Raw genomic sequence first — 13,630 nt, forward strand, 5'->3', positions numbered from 1 at the left:
AGCTTCCAATGGACTAGTTCAAACTGATCATATCACCAGTAGAACTTGGGTGAATGTAAAGCACAGCTTGTATCATATGAAGAAATCCTAAACATCTTAATGGTGTTTACCCTATGTTTCAGGTGATGATCAGGAGTATTTCAAATGCAGAAACGTGTTGCTCATTACATAAAATGCTAAGATTGTAAATGTTTACTTCAATTTATCTAATTAAAAAAATATTTCTACAGGTAAAACAGTTGGACAAGGGGGCACCCAAATTTGAACTAGGGACCTTTTGATCTGCAGTGAAATGCTCTACCCCTGAGCTATACCCCCATTTCTGAAATGTTCACCTTTATTTATTCAGTAATATGTACAAAGTGGAAGCAACATGCAATCACCATCAAAGCAATGCATTTTCAGACACCAAACCCTCCTTATAAGTGTACGGGGTACAAAAGATGTCCTTTATCTACCTTGGTAAAATACAGTGAGGTTTCCATTGCAAGAATTCATACATTTCGTATCACATGTAGATCTTCGAACATGGAAAAAAAAATCTTTTGTCAAATGTTCACATTATGCAAAATGTAACTGCTTCTCTACTGCAGTCTGTTGATTTTGTGCTAAGAGCATAGTTAAACCCAATTGTTCATTGTTTTGTATATGAAATGATGATATATCCTATTGTTTCTTACAGTGCATTGGGTTGAAAAACATTTTAACAGGATCTATTGAAGAGGGTATATGGTTATGAAACAGGGACTTCTTGAAAAGCACTCCTACGCTGCCCTTTTTTAAAAAGGTGATAGAGTGGGTGACTGTATGGAACTTGTAGAACTAATGACATCAGTGCACTTCTGGTCAGCTGTACAAATTAATACATTTCATTAAGGGCATATTATTGGTTTCCACCACAGTTTTATAACATTCATATGAGCTTCCAATGGACTATTTCAAACTAATCATATCACCAGTAGAACTTGGGTGAATGTAAAACACAGCTTGTATCATACAAAGAAATCCTAAACAGCTTAATGGTGTTTACCCTATGTTTCAGGTGATGATCAGGAGTATTTCAAATGTAGAAATGTGTTGCTCATTACATAAAATGCTAAGATTGTAAATGCTTACTTCAATTTATTTAATTAAAAAAATATTTCTACAGGTAAAACAGTTGGACAAGGGGGCACCCAGATTTGAACTAGGGACTTTTTGATCTGCAGTGAAATGCTCTACCCCTGAGCTATACCCCCATTTCTGAAATGTACACCTTGATTTATTCAGTAATATGTACAAAGTGGAAGCAACATGCAATCACCATCAAAGCAATGCATTTTCAGCCACCAAACCCTCCTTATAAGTATAAGGGGTACAAAAGATGTCCTTTATCTGCCTTGGTAAAATACAGTGAGGTTTCCATTGCAAGAATTCATACATTTCATATCACATGTAGATCTTGGAACATGGAAAACAAATCTTTTGTCAAATGGACAAATACTGCAAAATGTAACTGCTTCTCTACTGCAGTTTGGTGATTTTGTGCTAAGAGCATAGTTAAACCCAATTGTTCATTGTTTTGTATATGAAATGATGATATATCCTATTGTTTCTTACAGTGCATTGGGTTGAAAAACATTTTAACAGAATCTATTGAAGAGGGTATATGGTTATGAAACAGGGACGTCTTGAACTACACTCCTACACTCTACCACTGACATAAACCCTTCAATGTTGAAAACTGCCCCTTTTTTAAAAAGGTGATAGACTGGGTGACTCTGCGGAACTTGTAGAACTAATGACATCAGAGCACTTCTGGTCAGCAGTACAAATTAATACATTTCATTAAGGGCATATTATTGGTTTCCAACACAGTTTTATAACATTCATATGAGCTTCCAATGGACTAGTTCAAACTGATCATATCACCAGTAGAACTTGGGTGAATGTGAAGCACAGCTTGTATCATATGAAGAAATCCTAAACATCTTAATGGTGTTTACCCTATGTTTCAGGTGATGATCAGGAGTATTTCAAATGTAGAAATGTGTTGCTCATTACATAAAATGCTAAGATTGTAAATGTTTACTTCAATTTATCTAATTAAAAAAATATTTCTATAGGTAAAACAGTTGGATAAGGGGGCACCCAGATTTGAACTAGGGACCTCTTGATCTGCAGTGAAATGCTCTATCCCTGAGCTATAACCCCATATCTGAAATGTTCACCTTTACTTATTCAGTAATATGTACAAAGTGGAAGCAACATGCAATCACCATCAAAGCAATGCATTTTCAGCCACCAAACCCTCCTTATAAGTATAAGGGGTACAAACAATGTCCTTTATCTGCCTTGGTAAAATACAGTGAGGTTTCCATTGCAAGAATTCATACATTTCGTATCACATGTAGATCTTGGAACATGGAAAAAAAAACTTTTGTCAAATGCACAAATTCTGCAAAACGTAACTGCTTCTCTACTGCAGTTTGTTGATTTTGTGCTAAGAGCATAGTTAAACCCAATTGTTCATTGTTTTTTATATGAAATGATGATATATCCTTTTGTTTCTTACAGTACTTTGGGTTGAAAAACATTTTAACAGGATCTATTGACGAGGGTATATGGTTATGAAACAGGGATTTCATGAACTGCACTCCTATGCTCTACCACTGAGTTAAACCCTTGAATGCTGAAAACTGCACTTTTTTTAAAAAGGTGATAGAGTGGGTGACTGTACGGAACTTGTAGAACTAATGACATCAGTGCACTTCTGGTCAGCTGTACAAATTAATACATTTCATTAAGGGCATATTATTGGTTTCCACCACAGTTTTATAACATTCATATGAGCTTCCAATGGACTATTTCAAACTGATAATATCACCAGTAGAACTTGGGTGAATGTAAAACACAGCTTGTATCATACAAAGAAATCCTAAACAGCTTAATGGTGTTTACCCTATGTTTCAGGTGATGATCAGGGGTATTTCAAATGTAGAAATGTGTTGCTCATTACATAAAATGCTAAGATTGTAAATGCTTACTTCAATTTATCTAATTAAAAAAAATATTTCTACAGGTAAAACAGTTGGTCAAGGGGGCACCCAGATTTGAACTAGGGACTTTTTGATCTGCAGTGAAATGCTCTACCCCTGAGCTATACCCCCATTTCTGAAATGTTCACCTTTATTTATTCAGTAATATGTACAAAGTGGAAGCAACATGCAATCACCATCAAAGCAATGCATTTTCAGCCACCAAACCCTCCTTATAAGTATAAGGGGTACAAAAGATGTCCTTTATCTGCCTTGGTAAAATACAGTGAGGTTTCCATTGCAAGAATTCATACATTTCGTATCACATGTAGATCTTGGAACATGGAAAACAAATCTTTTGTCAAATGGACAAATACTGCAAAATGTAACTGCTTCTCTACTGCAGTTTGGTGATTTTGTGCTAAGAGCATAGTTAAACCCAATTGTTCATTGTTTTGTATATGAAATGATGATATATCCTATTGTTTCTTACAGTGCATTGGGTTGAAAAACATTTTAACAGGATCTATTGAAGAGGGTATATGGTTATGAAACAGGGACTTCTTGAACTACACTCCTACGCTCTACCACTGACATAAACCCTTCAATGTTGAAAACTGCCCTTTTTTAAAAAGGTGATAGACTGGGTGACTCTACGGAACTTGTAGAACTAATGACATCAGAGCACTTCTGGTCAGCAGTACAAATTAATACATTTCATTAAGGGCATATTATTGGTTTCCACCACAGTTTTATAACATTCATATGAGCTTCCAATGGACTAGTTCAAACTGATCATATCACCAGTAGAACTTGGGTGAATGTAAAGCACAGCTTGTATCATATGAAGAAATCCTAAACATCTTAATGGTGTTTACCCTATGTTTCAGGTGATGATCAGGAGTATTTCAAATGCAGAAATGTGTTGCTCATTACATAAAATGCTAAGATTGTAAATGTTTACTTCAATTTATCTAATTAAAAAAATATTTCTACAGGTAAAACAGTTGGATAAGGGGGCACCCAGATTTGAACTAGGGACCTCTTGATCTGCAGTGAAATGCTCTATCCCTGAGCTATAACCCCATTTCTGAAATGTTCACCTTTACTTATTCAGTAATATGTACAAAGTGGAAGCAACATGCAATCACCATCAAAGCAATGCATTTTCAGCCACCAAACCCTCCTTATAAGTATAAGGGGTACAAACGATGTCCTTTATCTGCCTTGGTAAAATACAGTGAGGTTTCCATTGCAAGAATTCATACATTTCGTATCACATGTAGATCTTGGAACATGGAAAAAAAAACTTTTGTCAAATGCACAAATTCTGCAAAACGTAACTGCTTCTCTACTGCAGTTTGTTGATTTTGTGCTAAGAGCATAGTTAAACCCAATTGTTCATTGTTTTTTATATGAAATGATGATATATCCTTTTGTTTCTTACAGTACATTGGGTTGAAAAACATTTTAACAGGATCTATTGACGAGGGTATATGGTTATGAAACAGGGATTTCTTGAACTGCACTCCTATGCTCTACCACTGAGTTAGACCCTTGAATGCTGAAAACTGCACTTTTTTTTAAAAAGGTGATAGAGTGGGTGACTGTATGGAACTTGTAGAACTAATGACATCAGTGCACTTCTGGTCAGCTGTACAAATTAATACATTTCATTAATGGCATATTATTGGTTTCCACCACAGTTTTATAACATTCATATGAGCTTCCAATGGACTATTTCAAACTGATAATATCACCAGTAGAACTTGGGTGAATGTAAAACACAGCCTGTATCATACAAAGAAATCCTAAACAGCTTAATGGTGTTTACCCTATGTTTCAGGAGATGATCAGGAGTATTTCAAATGTAGAAATGTGTTGCTCATTACATAAAATGCTAAGATTGTAAATGCTTACTTCAATTTATTTAATTAAAAAAATATTTCTACAGGTAAAGCAGTTGGACAAGGGGGCACCCAGATTTGAACTAGGGACTTTTTGATCTGCAGTGAAATGCTCTACCCCTGAGCTATACCCCCATTTCTGAAATGTTCACCTTTATTTATTCAGTAATATGTACAAAGTGGAAGCAACATGCAATCACCATCAAAGCAATGCATTTTCAGCCACCAAACCCTCCTTATAAGTATAAGGGGTACAAAAGATGTCCTTTATCTGCCTTGGTAAAATACAGTGAGGTTTCCATTGCAAGAATTCATACATTTCGTATCACATGTAGATCTTGGATCATGGAAAAAAAAACTTTTGTCAAATGCACAAATTCTGCAAAACGTAACTGCTTCTCTACTGCAGTTTGTTGATTTTGTGCTAAGAGCATAGTTAGACCCAATTGTTCATTGTTTTTATATGAAATGATGATATATCCTTTTGTTTCTTACAGTACATTGGGTTGAAAAACATTTTAACAGGATCTATTGACGAGGGTATATGGTTATGAAACAGGGATTTCTTGAACTGCACTCCTATGCTCTACCACTGACATAAACCCTTCAATGTTGAAAACTGCCCTTTTTTAAAAAGGTGATAGACTGGGTGACTGTATGGAACTTGTAGAACTAATGACATCAGAGCACTTCTGGTCAGCAGTAAAAATTAATACATTTCATTAAGGGCATATTATTGGTTTCCACCACAGTTTTATAACATTCATATGAGCTTCCAATGGACTAGTTCAAACTGATCATGTCACCAGTAGAACTTGGGTGAATGTAAAGCACAGCTTGTATCATATGAAGAAATCCTAAACATCTTAATGGTGTTTACCCTATGTTTCAGGTGATGATCAGGAGTATTTCAAATGTAGAAATGTGTTGCTCATTACATAAAATGCTAAGATTGTAAATGTTTACTTCAATGTATTTAATTAAAAAAATATTTCTACAGGTAAAACAGTTGGACAAGGGGTCACGCAAATTTGAACTAGGGACCTTTTGATCTGCAGTGAAATGCTCTACCCCTGAGCTATACCCCCATTTCAGAAATGTTCACCTTTATTTATTCAGTAATATGTACAAAGTGGAAGCAACATGCAATCACCATCAAAGCAATGCATTTTCAGCCACCAAACCCTCCTTATAAGTATAAGGGGTACAAAAGATGTCATTTATCTGCCTTGGTAAAATACAGTGAGGTTTCCATTGCAAGAATTCATACATTTCGTATCACATGTAGATCTTGGAACATGGAAAAAAAAACTTTTGTCAAATGCACAAATTCTGCAAAACGTAACTGCTTCTCTACTGCAGTTTGTTGATTTTGTGCTAAGAGCATAGTTAAACCCAATTGTTCATTGTTTTTTATATGAAATGATGATATATCCTTTTGTTTCTCACAGTACATTGGGTTGAAAAACATTTTAACAGGATCTATTGACGAGGGTATATGGTTATGAAACAGGGATTTCTTGAACTGCACTCCTATGCTCTACCACTGAGTTAAACCCTTGAATGCTGAAAACTGCACTTTTTTTAAAAAGGTGATAGAGTGGGTGACTGTATGGAACTTGTAGAACTAATGACATCAGTGCACTTCTGGTCAGCTGTACAAATTAATACATTTCATTAAGGGCATATTATTGGTTTCCACCACAGTTTTATAACATTCATATGAGCTTCCAATGGACTATTTCAAACTGATAATATCACCAGTAGAACTTGGGTGAATGTAAAACACAGCTTGTATCATACAAAGAAATCCTAAACAGCTTAATGGTGTTTACCCTATGTTTCAGGTGATGATCAGGAGCATTTCAAATGTAGAAATGTGTTGCTCATTACATAAAATGCTAAGATTGTAAATGTTTACTTCAATGTATTTAATTAAAAAAATATTTCTACAGGTAAAACAGTTGGACAAGGGGGGCACCCAAATTTGAACTAGGGACCTTTTGATCTGCAGTGAAATGCTCTACCCCTGAGCTATACCCCCATTTCTGAAATATTCACCTTTATTTATTCAGTAATATGTACAAAGTGGAAGCAACATGCAATCACCATCAAAGCAATGCATTTTCAGACACCAAACCCTCCTTATAAGTGTACGGGGTACAAAAGATGTCCTTTATCTACCTTGGTAAAATACAGTGAGGTTTCCATTGCAAGAATTCATACATTTCGTATCACATGTAGATCTTCGAACATGGAAAAAAAAATCTTTTGTCAAATGCTCAAATTATGCAAAATGTAACTGCTTCTCTACTGCAGTTTGTTGATTTTGTGCTAAGAGCATAGTTAAACCCAATTGTTCATTGTTTTGTATATGAAATGATGATATATCCTATTGTTTCTTACAGTGCATTGGGTTGAAAAACATTTTAACAGGATCTATTGAAGAGGGTATATGGTTATGAAACAGGGACTTCTTGAAAAGCACTCCTACGCTCTACCACTGACATAAACCCTTGAATGCTGAAAACTGCCATTTTTTCAAAAGGTGATAGAGTGGGTGACTGTATGGAACTTGTAGAACTAATGACATCAGTGCACTTCTGGTCAGCTCTACAAATTAATACATTTCATTAAGGGCATATTATTGGTTTCCACCACAGTTTTATAACATTCATATGAGCTTCCAATGGACTATTTCAAACTAATCATATCACCAGTAGAACTTGGGTGAATGTAAAACACAGCTTGTATCATACAAAGAAATCCTAAACAGCTTAATGGTGTTTACCCTATGTTTCAGGTGATGATCAGGAGTATTTCAAATGTAGAAATGTGTTGCTCATTACATAAAATGCTAAGATTGTAAATGCTTACTTCAATTTATTTAATTAAAAAAATATTTCTACAGGTAAAACAGTTGGACAAGGGGGCACCCAGATTTGAACTAGGGACTTTTTGATCTGCAGGGAAATGCTCTACCCCTGAGCTATACCCCCATTTCTGAAATGTTCACCGTTATTTATTCAGTAATATGTACAAAGTGGAAGCAACATGCAATCACCATCAAAGCAATGCATTTTCAGCCACCAAACCCTCCTTATAAGTATAAGGGGTACAAAAGATGTCCTTTATCTGCCTTTGTAAAATACAGTGAGGTTTCCATTGCAAGAATTCATACATTTCATATCACATGTAGATCTTGGAACATGGAAAACAAATCTTTTGTCAAATGGACAAATACTGCAAAATGTAACTGCTTCTCTACTGCAGTTTGGTGATTTTGTGCTAAGAGCATAGTTAAACCCAATGGTTCATTGTTTTGTATTTGAAATGATGATATATCCTATTGTTTCTTACAGTGCATTGGGTTGAAAAACATTTTAACAGGATCTATTGAAGAGGGTATATGGTTATGAAACAGGGACTTCTTGAACTACACTCCTACGCTCTACCACTGACATAAACCCTTCAATGTTGAAAACTGCCCTTTTTTAAAAAGGTGATAGACTGGGTGACTCTACGGAACTTGTAGAACTAATGACATCAGAGCACTTCTGGTCAGCAGTACAAATTAATACATTTCATTAAGGGCATATTATTGGTTTCCACCACAGTTTTATAACATTCATATGAGCTTCCAATGGACTATTTCAAACTGATCATATCACCAGTAGAACTTGGGTGAATGTAAAGCACAGCTTGTATCATATGAAGAAATCCTAAACATCTTAATGGTGTTTACCCTATGTTTCAGGTGATGATCAGGAGTATTTCAAATGTAGAAATGTGTTGCTCATTACATAAAATGCTAAGATTGTAAATGTTTACTTCAATTTATCTAATTAAAAAAATATTTCTACAGGTAAAACAGTTGGATAAGGGGGCACCCAGATTTGAACTAGGGACCTCTTGATCTGCAGTGAAATGCTCTATCCCTGAGCTATAACCCCATTTCTGAAATGTTCACCTTTACTTATTCAGTAATATGTACAAAGTGGAAGCAACATGCAATCACCATCAAAGCAATGCATTTTCAGCCACCAAACCCTCCTTATAAGTATAAGGGGTACAAAAGATGTCCTTTATCTGCCTTGGTAAAATACAGTGAGGTTTCCATTGCAAGAATTCATACATTTCGTATCACATGTAGATCTTGGAACATGGAAAAAAAAACTTTTGTCAAATGCACAAATTCTGCAAAACGTAACTGCTTCTCTACTGCAGTTTGTTGATTTTGTGCTAAGAGCATAGTTAAACCCAATTGTTCATTGTTTTTTATATGAAATGATGATATATCCTTTTGTTTCTTACAGTACATTGGGTTGAAAAACATTTTAACAGGATCTATTGACGAGGGTATATGGTTATGAAACAGGGATTTCTTGAACTGCACTCCTATGCTCTACCACTGAGTTAAACCCTTGAATGCTGAAAACTGCACTTTTTTTAAAAAGGTGATAGAGTGGGTGACTGTACGGAACTTGTAGAACTAATGACATCAGTGCACTTCTGGTCAGCTGTACAAATTAATACATTTCATTAAGGGCATATTATTGGTTTCCACCACAGTTTTATAACATTCATATGAGCTTCCAATGGACTATTTCAAACTGATAATATCACCAGTAGAACTTGGGTGAATGTAAAACACAGCTTGTATCATACAAAGAAATCGTAAACAGCTTAATGGTGTTTACCCTATGTTTCAGGTGATGATCAGGAGTATTTCAAATGTAGAAATGTGTTGCTCATTACATAAAATGCTAAGATTGTAAATGCTTACTTCAATTTATTTAATTAAAAAATATTTGTACAGTTAAAACAGTTGAACAATGGGCACCCAGATTTGAACTAGGGACTTTTTAATCTGCAGTTAAATGCTCTACCCCTGAGCTATACCCCCATTTCTGAAATGTTTACCTTTATTTATTCAGTAATATGTACAAAGTGGAAGCAACATGCAATCACCATCAAAGCAATGCATTTTCAGCCACCAAACCCTCCTTATAAGTATAAGGGGTACAAAAGATGTCCTTTATCTTCCTTGGTAAAATACAGTGAGGTTTCCATTGCAAGAATTCATACATTTCGTATCACATGTAGATCTTGGAACATGGAAAACAAATCTTTTGTCAAATGGACAAATACTGCAAAATGTAACTGCTTCTCTACTTGTCACGCCCCTACGGAGACCTTGGTCACTGTGGCATAGATGGTCGATTAGACGGGTTGCGGCCATCTTTACTCCCAAGATGGCCACCATTACAGAATGTGTGGGTCTAGACTTGCACCATTGCCGCGCGCTGGAAGGACCGCCCCCCGACTCCGGAGCCGGTTCATCTGGTCCTGCGAACAACGCGCGGATGCGTTGCTACTCTTCAACAACAACGCTTCGTGAGTTCGATACTAGGATCTATTATAGGCTCGTTTGTTTGTAATTTCTTCCGTATAACTCTACCCTTTCCTCTCCCCTGTTTTCAGGCTCGCTTCCTTCTCCCAACTCATACACGACATCTAAGTCTCGAGTGGTTTCCCTCTGCATCACTCGTTCCGAATTGAAGCTCACTGACCGGTTCACTAGTGAGACTCCCTCCCTGGCGTGCGGTACGTGAATATTGCCATTCAATCCGTAATATATCAAAGGTTAGAAATAGACCAGAAGTTACACCTAATATTCTCTTACCTGTGCAGAAAGATCTGAGAACCATTTTCTTTCGGGAACGTCCTCGAAGTTACTTCTGTCCGCGGCTCTTCGGAAGACCTGCAATATAGCCTTATAGGTGCTTCCCCTTCCCATCAGGTACTCCTCATTTCCTCAACCTATATTCTGCTTTCTAGTTTCCTTGCTCCAACTTACCGCTTTCCTCTGTCTCCAATCAGACGGCCCACTCCAGCAGGCGTTCTGGTTACCAAGAACTTCTCCGGACAGACGACATCCATCCAGTGGACATCGACACAGGGTTTTCTTCCCCAGAGGGTTTCCCTGGAATCCTTCCCTTCCTTAATCTTTGTATTTGAGGCGGAGGAAGGGTCTCAGGGAGGCACTCATTCTCTACCCCTGTCGGAACCATTTCCGAAGAAGGAGGCGAAGGAGGGAGAACGACGAGTGTTTCTCTAAGGTAACCTTTCGGTCATTCACATCTCTCGTAATCAGTCTGAATTATTACAGTTAGCAACGCCCGAATATAAGAAGGAATACTGGGGCTTCCCCGGTGCTGAACGGTTGCCTTGGAGAACTCGATAGTTCTAGGTGATACCATGGACGCTGCCCAACAGCAGCAATTGGTTTCTGCAGTCCAGTCTCTGACTGCGGAAGTTCAGGCATTAAAGCAGGAAAATGCCTTTTTGCGGCAACAGGTTGGAAGGGTACCTAGTTGTTCAGAACTACCTCCAGGTCCCATTCCAGGGGGTTTATATGATGGGAATCCTCACAAGCTTAAGGCCTTTATCGAAGCATGTACGGTCCAGTTCTCATTTAAAACGGCATTCTTTCCGAACGATCGAGATAAGGTGGGACATATGATAGCTAACCTGACTGGACCGGCATTAGCATGGGCTACACCACTGGTTGTGACAAACAATGCTCTGCTAGACTCCTATCCTGCCTTTCTGAACAGTCTTAGGTCCATGTTTAATAGACAAGAGATCACTGTTTTTTCCCAAGAGCAATTATTAGACTTCAAACAGGGATCACAGGATCTAATGTCGTATATCACCTCCTTTAAGCAGCTTGCTGCTGGAACCTCTTGGGCTGATGATGCTCTGATAACACTATTTCGCAGGGGTTTGAATGAGGAACTTAAAGACGAGGTGTCTAGGGTGTCTCGACCCCCAAACCTAGCGGAAATGATTACATTAGTGATGCAGATGGACTACCGTCTACAGGAAAGACTCAGAGAACGACGTCGTAATCGTTCTGTGAGACCATTTACTATGAAGCCTTCTAGTCCTATGAAAACCCCAATTGATGAACCTATGCAGATAGGAATCACAAGAGGAAGAGGTAGACTCACCTTGGAAGAACGTAATCGACGGAGGGCGAAAGACTTGTGTATGTATTGTGGTTCCAAGGACCACCGAGTACAGGACTGCCCCATCACCCCTATCAAACGACAGGGAAACGCTTCTTCCCAACCGCACGGGGAACCGCGGCTAGGGAGCCAATAACGGGTTCCTCATCCATGTCATTGTTTTCTCAAGTCACAGACACTCCTGATCCTCTCATGATTGTCATACAGGTTTCAATGGAATGGGGCACCTCCGAACCAATTTTGGTTCCAGCATTGATTGATTGCGGAGCTGCAGGGAATTTTGTAGACACCCATTGGAAGAATGACAGAAGTATACCATGTTCCCTTAAGACCATTGCTGTTCCAGTAGAATCGGTTGATGGAAGTCCATTGACTTCCGGTCCTATCCGGGAACAAATAAGACCTATTCGAATGAAGATTGCTTCTCATCACGAGACCATCGTATTCGATGTCATTCGCACCGCACATTACCCCTTAATACTGGGTTTACCGTGGCTTAGAGCTCACAATCCATACATAAATTGGAAGGCCGGCACCATTTTTCTAGGATCAGAACATTGCATTACACATTGCCTTTCTGGTGGAGCGTTGGGGTTCTGTTCTACACACCCCGTCCAAGAAAGGAATAGCACTACTTCAGTGTTACATAACATACAGGAGATTCCTCCTGACTACCAAGAGTTCCAAGTAGTATTCTCCAATTCAGAGTTCGCTGAATTACCTCCCCATCGTAGAGATGATTGCGCCCTAGAACTAGATCAGGGTGTTCCAATCCCTTTTGGTCGCATGTATATACTATCAGCACGTGAACGGGAAGTCCTGAAGGAGTATCTCCAGAAGAACTTACATAACGGCCTCATTCAGGAATCCACTTCTCCTGCTGGCGCCTCGCTGTTCTTTATCCCTAAGAAGGATTCGACAGAACTCAGACCATGTGTAGACTATCGGGGTTTGAACAAAATCACTACTCCAGATCGCTACCCGATGCCATTAATCCCAGATATTCTTGAGGCAGTAAAGGGAGCCAAGATATTTACCAAGCTAGACCTACGCGGAGCTTACCATCTTATCCGAATCCGCGCAGGAGATGAATGGAAAACCGCCTTTCGTACTCCCTTGGGCCACTATGAATATAAAGTGATGCCATTCGGACTTTCCAATGCGCCAGCTGTTTTCCAACGTTTCATGGATCACATATTCTCGGATATCCTTCTACACACCGTCATTGTCTATTTGGACGACATATTGGTCTTCTCAGTTTCCATGTCGGACCATATCCGACATGTGAAGGAAGTATTACAGAGACTGGAGGAGAATCATCTTTTTTGTAAACCTGACAAGTGTGAGTTTCACAAGGATAAAGTGGCGTATTTGGGTTATATACTATCCGCTGAAGGAGTTGCCATGGATCCCCGAAAAGTCTCTGCTATAAAGGAATGGCCAATTCCACTATGTGTTAAAGATCTGCAGAGATTCTTAGGATTCGCCAATTTTTATAGGCGTTTCATTCCCCACTATTCGGAGAAGATTCTCCCAATGACGATTCTCCTTAAGAAGAATGCAAGGTTCTTTTGGTCAGACAGGGCTCTAATAGCCTTTGAGAGTCTCAAGGAAGAATTCACCAAGGAACCTACACTCCTGACCCCGGACCAAAACAAGAAGTTCATCGTAG

This window comes from Ambystoma mexicanum, unplaced genomic scaffold (genome assembly GCF_040938575.1).
Source record: "Ambystoma mexicanum isolate Mex_15411 unplaced genomic scaffold, UKY_AmexF1_1 Mex_scaf84, whole genome shotgun sequence".
Lineage (NCBI taxonomy): Eukaryota > Metazoa > Chordata > Amphibia > Caudata > Ambystomatidae > Ambystoma > Ambystoma mexicanum.